This window comes from Puma concolor, chromosome B3 (assembly GCF_028749965.1).
Source record: "Puma concolor isolate L17-30 chromosome B3, mPumCon1.1.hap2, whole genome shotgun sequence".
Lineage (NCBI taxonomy): Eukaryota > Metazoa > Chordata > Mammalia > Carnivora > Felidae > Puma > Puma concolor.
In genome coordinates this window covers 91731699-91742747 of record NC_141672.1, presented here as the reverse complement: position 1 = coordinate 91742747, position 11049 = coordinate 91731699, and the positions used below count along the sequence as shown (strand labels likewise).

General features: G+C 35.4%; 1 non-coding gene across 1 annotated transcript; it reads left to right on the top strand.

The window, feature by feature from the left end:
• Window positions 1-5282: 5282 nt before the first annotated feature.
• On the top strand, window positions 5283-5385 carry LOC112856583 (U6 spliceosomal RNA). Its single transcript, XR_003223147.1, has one exon. It is a non-coding gene; the product is annotated as a U6 spliceosomal RNA (small nuclear RNA).
• Window positions 5386-11049: the final 5664 nt, after the last annotated feature.

Genomic DNA, 11049 nt, shown 5'->3' with positions numbered 1-11049 from the left:
GGAGCATTTTTAGCTAGACTGACCAGGAGAAGGAGAGAAGATGGATATACTAGAAGATATACTAACATTACAAATGAAAGAGAAGACGTTATTGCCAATCTTACAGAAATAAAAAGTATTATAAGACAATACTTATATTTTAAGACAACAAGTTAGATTATGTAGGTAAAATTTATTAAATTCTAGAAAAAAAAGCAAGTTACTGAAATAGATTTAGAAAGATTAGAAAATTGGACCATATATCATAAGTAAAAATTTGATTCACTAATTTAGAAAACTTCCCACTAAAGCATCTAAGCCCAGAGTGCTTCATGAATTCTAGCAAACATTTAAAGGAGAATGAGTACAAATCTTTCAAAAACCCTTGCAAAATATAGAAAAGAAGGGATTACTTCTGAGCTCATTACATGAGACCACAATTATGATATCAACCAAATAAAGACAATAGATAAGGGAGGAAAACCTACAGAACAATATCCTTAGATTCAAAAATCTTCAATAAAATACTAGCAGTGATTCCAGAAACATAAAAGGAATTACTCAGAGTCAATTATATATCATGATGTGAAAGAATGAATTTGGACCTCCATCTCACACCACATAAAATGTGTGTGTGTGTGTGTGTGTGTGTGTGTGTGTGTGTGTGAGAGAGAGAGAGAGAGAGAGAGAGAGAGAGAGAGAGACAGAGAGAGAGAGAGTGTGTGTGTGTGTGTGTGTATTTCAAGCCACATATGTAATTTCAAATGTTTTAGTAGTCACTTTGAGAAGTTTTTACTTTAAAAAGCATGTGATGGGAAAAATTTGAATGCTACCCTTCTTTTTTAAAAATGTTTGTTTATTCATTTATTTTGAGGGAGTGAGAGTGAGAGACCAAGCAGGGGAGGGGCAGAGAGAGGGAGAGAAAGAGAGAATCCCAAGCAGGCTCTGCATTGTCAGCACAGAGCACAAAAAGGGACTCAATCTCACGAACCTGAACTGAAAGCATGAGTCATACACTTAACCAACTGAGCCACCCAAGTGCCCCTGAATGCTTCCTTCTAAGACAAGGAACCTAGCAAGAATTTCTGCTTTAGCTATTTATTTCTATTCAAGATAGTGAAGGTTCTAGCCAGCACAAGATAAGAGATAGGAATTAAACTAACCAGGTTTTTCTTTAATCACATATGGCATAATTGTCTATGGAGAAAATCTCACGGAATCTACAAGAAAGCTTCTAGAACCCCTGAGTTTAGGAAAATTTTAGAATACAACATAAATATAAATGATCAATTTTATTTCTAGATACTAGTAACAAACAATTGGGTACTGAAATAAAAATACCACTCAAAATAATAGCAAAAATATGAAAAATTAGGAATAAATCTGATAGAGTATGTGCAAGACCTGTTCACTGTAAACTACAAAACAATTATGAACGGAATTAAAGATCTAAACAAATTGGGAGACATACCACATTAATTCTTGGAAGTCTTGATATTGTTAATGTGTCATTTCTTCCACATTAATTCATAGAGTCGATACGATGAAGTTAATATCCTACCAGGTACTTTATGAAAACTGGCAACTTTAAAAATAAAGAGCAGATTTGGAGCACTTATACTACTTATTGTATAAGTATATTATCAAGACAATATGATGTTGCATAAAGGTAGACAAGCAGAGCAATGTAATAGAATAGAAAAATCCAATAATTGTATGTATATATTCAGGTAAATTTCCACCAAGACTCATAGGCAATTCAATGGAGAAAGAATAGTTGTTTCAATAAATTACAATGGAATAATTAGATGTCCAAATATAGAAAATTTCACTTGAATCCATTTCTTATACTATACACAAAAATGAGCTAAAAATGAATCATAGACCTAAATGCAAAAAGAAAACTATAAAATGTGTGGAAGTAAAACATAGGAGAAAATCTTTGTGACCTTGCATTATTAGACAAAGATTTTTTACATGCAATAAATTTGCAGCCAATAGCAAATTTAATAAATTGGATTCATCAAAATTAAGAACTTAGGCTTTTTGAAAAGAAGAGAGTGAAAATACAAGTCACAGACTAGGAGAATATTTCCTTATCATTCATTTGATGAAGGACATGTAGATAATATATATTCACAAGCTGAATAACTCTCAAAACTCAGTAAGATTACACAAAAATATATTATAATAGTGTAATAAATTGGACAAAAATTTAAAAGATGCTTCAGAAAAGAGATATACAGACATATATGGACTGTAAATAAGTACGTGAAAAATATTCACCATAATCAGTCCTTAGAGGAATACAAATTAAGACCAAAATTTGATACTAACACATATTATTAGACTATCTAAAATTAAAAAGACAGGGGCGCCTGGGTGGCGCAGTCGGTTGGGCGTCTGACTTCAGCCAGGTCACGATCTCGCGGTCCGTGAGTTCGAGCCCCGCGTCGGGCTCTGGCCTGATGGCTCGGAGCCTGGAGCCTGTTTCCGATTCTGTGTCTCCCTCTCTCTCTGCCCCTCCCCCGTTCATGCTCTGTCTCTCTCTGTCCCAAAAAAATAAATAAACGTTGAAAAAAAAAAAAATTTTTAAAAATAAATAAATAAATAAAATTAAAAAGACATACCATATTAAGTACTGGAGAGGATGTCTCATACAACTCAATATCTCATACACTGATAGGAGTATAAAATGATACAATCACTTTAAAACTAGTTCAACAGCTTTTTAAAAAGCTGAGTATACATCTAGTATATGACCTAATCATTCCACTCCTAGGTATTTATCCAAAAGAAATGAAAGCATATGTCCACAAATGATTGGAACTCAAAATTTCATAGCAACTTGATTTGTAATCACCAAAAATTGAAAGAATCCAAATGGCCATCATTATGTGAATGGATAAGGAAATTGTGGTATATTCATAAAATGGGATAATATCCTTCAATAAAAAGGAATAAGCTATTGTACATGGAAACACATGGATGTATTTCCAAATAATTATTCTGAATGAAGAAGCCTGAGGAAAAGAGTGTCTGCTGTATGGTTCCATTTGCATGAATTCTAGGAAATCCAAACTCTGTAGTGAAAGAAAGCAAATAAGTATTTGCTTCAAGATGAGTGTAGGCATAAGCAGTGGGAGGGAGGCATCAAAGGGGACATTAGTAAATTATTTGGGATACTTGTTACTTTGATGGTGGCGATGGTTTCACAGGGGCATGCATATGTAAAAAGTTACCAAATTGCACCCTTTAAACATGTTAAGTTAATTGAGTATCAAATAAACCTGAACAAAGGTGTTTAAAACCTATCATGGAGGCTCTACTAGAAGTTTGTACTGGCCATAGTAGTGTCAGGCAGAATTGTCATTTCTACTCGTGTATCTGTAGATTTCAAGGAGGACTAAAAACTTGCCTTGATTAAGGTTACTTACTCCTTGCCCGAATTTCAGGATTTGTTCTGATAGCTGTTGTTATTGATATCATTTTAATTATATAATTGGTCAAATCATTTTCATTGCCAGTAAATTATGAAAGCCTGAGGTGTGTCTTGAACTCACGAACTTGTGAGATCATGACCTGACCCAAAACCAGGAGTCAGATCCTAACCGACTGAGCCACCCAGGCACCCCATATTTTACTTGAAATATTAATACAATTGCTTTTTAGGCTGTGGCTGTCTCCAATAACCTGCATGTGTATTTTTGCCCTCTTATGTAGACCTTGTATCTGTTTAAAAAAGAACATTGTTTAGAACATTTTTCCATAGAATTTTTTGCAGGAAATGCTTTAAACCATGTTACATCCCAGAGTAATAGGCCATATTCCCAAAAGTTACAGTGCCTCTCTGGTTCTCAGTCTAGAGTGGAGGATGGGGAAGGAGAAGATTTATTCTAGATATGATAAGTGAATATACATATTCATATATATATAATATATATATACTGAAATATTAAGTTATTATAATCAAAAGGAAGAATTATTGGTGTTATTTTCATATTGTTTATCTTCTAATTTTCTTGAAATACACATAGTATTATGTTTTAATAACAAAAAAAATTAAAGAAACAAGTTGGAGAAACCAGAATCAATTTTTTCACCTTTCAAACTGATGAAGCTAAAATTATCCAAAGAAAGTATAAAACTTTCTAAATTGAAAAACAAAAAGAAAAGGACATTATTGAAATGGAAGATTCACGAAATCAATGATGAGACCTTATTTTCAGTACAAACTATATTTTGTTACAATCCATCTATTCAGTATCAGAAATTTGTGTTATATATAAAGGCTACAAAAATTAGTAAAACACCACTGCTGCCTTTAAAATAATAGCCCAATGGAGGAGATGGACACATATATAAGTATAGAAGCTTCTCTACTGCATACACATTAAGTTCGGAAAATTTCTACTCAAATTCAATTGTTTGATTAACCTAAGGGCTATAGATAAAAACACTAATACCATTTGTTGGTGGTAGTCACACTTGATTGGCTTTTAACTTAAATGTTGTCCCCCCCCCACCTTGTTGTAAAGGGGCTCTATTTACTTATTTATTTTGAGAGACAGAGAGAGAGACAGAGAAAGAGAGAGAATGCACACTCACGAGCAGGGGAAGAACAAAGAGAGGGACAGAGAGAATCCCAAGCAGGTCCCATGCTCAGCATGGAGCCCCATGCAGGGCTTGATCTAACTAACTGTGAGATCATGACCTGAGCCGATATCAAGTGTTAAGTGTTCAATCGACCTAGCCACCCAGGTGTCCTCCCCCTTTTTAAATAAAAATTCACAGGTATAAGCAATGTTGTGTATATAGCTGTGGTGCTCCTTCAACATGTAATATGGTAGAGAGAGTGTACTAAATGCCAAGAAGACACAAAAACAAGAAAGGGAGGGACCATCAGATATCTTTTTGGGAATCAAAAGGCTAGCACATAACATTAATGAGTGGACAATGAAATCTTGTAGAAAGATTATAACTTTATCTTTTTGGGAACTTAAATTCTCAGTTTTGTACTTCTTAGGATCAGTGCCTTTATTCAGCAGTGGTAAACAGAGATGTAGTAGGTAGATGGTCAGACTGAATCTCCACTATTGTAGGACTGTCCAAGAAATTTCTAATATTGCCAATTTAGACTTTTTAGATTTGTTGTTTTTGCAAATTTCTCCTCTGTAATTAATTTAGGTGAGACAAGTACACACACACACAACTGATTCTCATTATTTGTGGATTCTGTATTGTAAATTTGCCTACTTGTTAGAATTTATCTGTAACACTAAAGCCAATACTTGTGAAGTTTTATGCTTGCTTCGGTGGCACATACACTAATTCTGGAATGATACAGAGATTAGTGTGCCCCTGCACAAGGATGACACACAGATTCGTGAAGTGTTCCATAAAAAGAAAATATCTGCAGGGTTTTCAATCATTCGCAGACAATGCACAAAATGAAAAATTGGAATCACCTGATGCACATTTCCAGTTGAAGTCAAATAAGGCCACACTCTGTCTTTTTGTTTCAGCTCTGATATCGTAAACAAGTGTCTTTTTCATGGTTCATTAAGTGTCACGTTGTTTTGGTATTTTTGTGCTTTCTGTAGATTTCACTGTTTAAAATGACCCCCAAGTATAGTGCTCAAGTGCTGTCTAGTGTTACTAAGTGCAAGAAAGCTGTGATGCGCCTAACAGAAAAATACATGTGTTAGATAACCTTCATTCAAACATAAGTTCCAGTGTTGTTGGTCCCGAGTTTAATGTTAATGACTTGGCAATATATATTAAATAAGGTATCTTTAAACAGAAATACACATAAAACAAAGCTTTGTATTGATCAGTTGATGAGAATGTTGTGACAAGAGGCTTGCAGGAACCTAACTCTGGATTTCCCCCAGGAGCAATGATTCAGTGTTTGCTAACTCAGTGTTTTCAACAATTCAATAGAATGGAACTAATGAGAATGAGACTCCTCTGAATGTGTGTATATATGCACACACATATAGTTTATTTTAAACAAGCATATGTATACATGTATGCATAAGTGTACATGCAAATACACATATTGACTAATCAATTGACTAATACTAAACATGAAGATTAACCTTAGTCTTCCAATCTCTGAACCGGGTTACATGCTATATGCTGTAAATTGTGTTTATGTGTTTATGAGAGACAATAGAACTTCTCTGAAATTAGAGTTTTTCCAGAGAATATGGCCCTCATGACCACTGTTCAGTGACACCAATTCTGAGTGTAGGATCAGTGAGCACTTACTAGAGGAAGGCTGTTTGCTTCAGCTCCAGCATTCAGGCCAAAGAATATTTCTCAGTACCTGAGCAAAGGGAATTAGAAAAAGAAGAGGAAGGACAACCAAGAAAAAATTAATTAATTAATCGATTAAAACCTCTGAGTCCTATTAAATCCCCCTGACCCCAAATCAGGATATTTTTACATCCTTCTCATTATTTTTAGTATTTGTTACTGCCCTTATGGGCCTCAGCTTTCCATCTGCCAGATGAATTTAATTGAATTCCTTGGGCTAAAAAGCAAAAATCAAGAAAGATTTCAAAGATAGGGAGATAGATATATGCTCTTGAATCAAATGAAAGGGGGGCCTAGAAAGAATGAGAAATGAAATACAGGCAAGAAACATGTAGTTCAGATTTTGGTACAAAAAAAACCCTAGAAAAGTCAGGCAATTTTGAAAATTGCACGTCAGGTATGTGGTTTCACTTCTATTCAGAGGAAGGTGGTAACCAAATTTGGATTTTTCTTTTGACTGGACCTTACTTTTCCAGTGCCATCTTCCAGAAACAGCTACCTCTTTGTGAATGGATGTGTAAGTAATGACACAAAATGATGAATCCTAGAAGCATCAAGTTCAGTATGGAAATCGCATGCATATTTTTTACAGTGGTCTCTGAGTGGTCTCTAATTCTTTATCTAATTAATGAAAACTTCACCCTGTTCCAGTGCTCTACTAACGATATTAGCTGAGTTTTTAAGTGTAAACAATGACTGCCAGAAAAATGTTTGAAATTTATCCCCCACCTCTTCAGAGACTGGGAAAAACCATCTGTCTTCTTTAAATCTATGTTTGGAGATTTGATTTTAATTTCAACTGCCAAGAGCATTGGCGAAATTGCAATCCTGAGACCATTATCAACTGACCGAGAACATAAGTGCACTCAGTATGCATATATACTACTGGTCCCATGACAATCTCTTCATGATAACAGGGGTGTCCCTGCCTTTGCGGACCTAAGAGGACCCATGACAAATGATTTGCACCAAGAGACTGACAGCTCATCGTCTCCCTCCTCTCCCCATAACATGCTTTCTTTCATTCCTCTTATTCCCTCTTTTGTAGCAACCAAACTTATCCAATATTTGAGGCTCTTTTAAAACTAATGATCTTAGACTCTGGTTATATGAAAGATGATGACACAGAGAATGAGAGCCAGCTGTTTCTCATCTCACCTGAAGATAGATCTTGGGCTGCTGCCACTCATTCCAGAAGGATTGAATGAATGCTTCTTGATCACAAAGACGGCGTGATGATAATGATGACCAAACAGCATCGGGCATAGGGAAGACCTGGGCCGCAATCTAAGGCAACTCACTTTGATAAAAGGAATATCCTGACATCGAAAATTATGAATTTAGTTGCCAATTCAAATCTCCTTATTTAACAAGAATTTGCTAATCATCCATTGTGAGGCCGGTGCTATGATTGAACCCAAGGAATGTATACAATTAGAGGCTCAGAACCTGTCTCTGTCAAGTTGATTTACAACTTATTTTAAAACAAGGGCTTTCTGGGGCACCTGGGTGGCTCAGTTGGTTAAGCCTCCGACTTCGACTCAGGTCACCATCTTGCTGCCATGAGTTCGAGCCCCGCGACCTGCTCTGGGCTGAAGGCTCAGAACCTGCTTCGGATTCTGTGTCTCCCTGTCTCTCTGCCCCTCCCCCGTTCATGCTCTGTCTCTCTCTGTCTCAAAAATAAATAAACGTTAAAAAAATTTTTTAAAAAAAACAAGGGCTTTCTTATGTGAAATTATTAAGCAATGTTTAAAGATAACATGTAATTACTGTACCCACTATTTTTGGGTTCAGGAAGTTTGAGTACTCAAGGGAGTATTCATGAAGGAAGTAGGGTTTTAGTTAGACCTTGAAGAATAGATAGGATTAGGAAGTAACTGAAAGATACGCATTTGTTCTATAAATATTTACACTACATTACCTAACCATGTTCTAGGACTCCCCAGAATCATAGAATGATATAGTTAAAAGGTATGTTTGAGATTATAAAATATCCTTTTATTACACAAATAAGGAAGTGGTATCTAATCCTTATCCTCTCTGGGTGGGCAATTATAGCAAATTAGTGGTAGACCCAGGGAGAGAAAATTTCTTCTTTAGTTCAATACTTACATATGAAAAATATATCATTTCTCCTGCCTTAATTTCCAGTTAGTAACCAGGGCCTACATTACAAATGGCCTGAAAATAAATAGAAAGTATCATGGAAGCATCATTATCATAAAATAAGGAGAAAAAAAAATCCCTCCATCCACCAAAACCATTACCTTAAAGACAAAACAAAACAAGAAACATTTCCATTGTTAAGAAATTAATACCCATATGAAACAGATTCTTTTTAGAGATTTTTTTCTTGTAAAAAGTAATACTGTGGTTTGTCAAACCTTTCCCATAGTTGATTAACCCTTTTATTTATTTATTTTTGCAAATTGATTGTCTTTAGTAAAATGACTACAACTAATCTTCATTTTAGTGTGGTTGTCTAGTTTATATATTAGCCAGAGTTGTTAAATTCCAAGTTATTCTACCTTTCCAGACATCAATAAATCCTAGATTATACTTTAGAATAGAAGTTTTTTTCTTTCCCAATAATGACAGCAAAGAAAAGAAGCCAGATATGCATAAGGCACTTCTTTAGAGGCAGCATATATAGGAGTTACAGTGTAGGCTTGGAGTCAGACTGCTTTGGCATCAAATTCTAGCCTTGGAACTTGTATAACTGAATACAAGCCTTGAATCCCTCTTCTTCTATAAAATAGAGAGTATGTTACCTAACTCACAAGATAAATTGTAAAGATTAAGTAGATAATGTGTGCAAAATAATTAACAATGTCTGCATATAGTATATCCTCAATAAATTATAGGTAAATGTTAGTTATTGAGTACCTTGAAAATGGAGATGAATTATGTTTAAGTTTGGCTACTAAATTGGTGTCAAGGTTGCTGACCAGGTAATTATAGTCACACTTATGACAAAAGGTTATCAATTGTGCATGAAGTTGTAAATGTATCTAATTAAGCATGCAACTGTCAGGAAAAGAAAGATGACTAGAAGGCTATCAAGGACTGCTCTAGCTTGAACTATGTTAATCACACATAAAGCTCTTCAGGAGATGTTAGCACCTTTTTTAAATTTTTGAAACTCGTTAATTCTCACAATAAAAACCTTAGAAAATACAAATACGTAAAATAATCAACAAGATCACCTGTAATAATGCCATTTGAAGTCAATAAGTTTGAGGAATTTCTTTTTAGATTTTCATATGTATAGGAAATTATTACATATATAATTTTGTGTGTATATGTGTAATAAAAGTTACATCTTAAAGTCCACAGAGTCCAGGGGCACCTGGGTGGCTCAGTGGGTTGGGCAATTGACTCTTGATTTCTGCTCAGGTGGTGGTCTCACAGTCATAGGATCAAGCCCTGCATCAGCTCTGAGCTAGGCGTGGAGCCTGCTTAGATTCTCTCTCTCCTTCTCCCCTCTGCTCCTCCCCTGCTCACACTCTCTTTCTATCAAAATAAACAAGTAACATGGGATGCCTGGGTAGCTCAGTAGGCTAAGTGTCTGTCCGACTCTTGGTTTTGGCTCAGGTCATGATGTCACAGTTTATGAGCCCGAGCCACACATCAGGCTCCATGTTGACAGTGTGCTTGGGACTCTCTCTTCTCTCTCTGTCTCTCTCTCTCTCTGTCTATCTCTGTGACCCCCCCCCTTGCTTGCTGTCTCTGTCAAAAGTAAATAAGCTCAAAAAAATTAAATAAATAAATGAATGAATGAACAAATAACCATTATAAAAATAAAGGTCACAGAGTCCAACCACATGCACTTTTTATATTGTATATCCCCTAACCTTAAATAACATTAAAGTTATTAAATGACAATAAGTAACATTAATGTCATTTAATAACATTCAAGTAGCATTAATAACATTAAATAACATTCAGAAGTGTTATTACATAATATTCCATTGCATGATTATTGTATTGCCATTTTCAGACGTCATTTGTAATGATTATAAATAATGCTAAAACGAACATCCTTGGGAAGAAAGCTTTGTCTCCGTGATACTTTCCTCAGGATGAATGCTTAGAAATGATTTTACTGTATTGAAGAAAACTAAATTTGGGCTGCCTGGGTGGCTCAGTCAGTTAAGCTTCAGACTTCGGCTCAGGTCATGATCTTACGGTTGGTGGTTCGAGCTTTGCGTCGGGCTGTGTGCTGATCATGGAGCCTGCTTTGGATCCTCTGTCTCCCTCTCTCTCTGCCCCTCCACCATGTGTGTGCACACATGCTCTCTCTCAAAACTAAATAAACATTAGAAAAAAAAAGAAAACTAACTTTCTATAGCTCTATATGCTATAAAGGTAAACTTCCCTCGAGAAAGTTTATACCAGTTTAGACTCTCATTACTGTGTAGGGAAGTGTTCACACCCAATTCACTGCCCTTCCCACCACCACTCATCATCATTCGTCATAGCTGTAATAATAATTGCCGATAATTACTAAGCCCTTACCATGTGGCAGGTAACAGACACGATAGTTTTTACATTTTGGCACATTATAATTGTTCCAGTTTTAAAGATAAAAAAACTGTGGCACAAACAGTTTAAGTTAAATGTCCGAAGTTACTCAGTTAAAACCGAAGTAGGGACTCAAATTCAGACAATGTGATTTCAAAGATCAGGCTTTTAATGTAATACAGTATAATTTTCCTACAACAGTGATGAGTATTATTTTTTTTTACA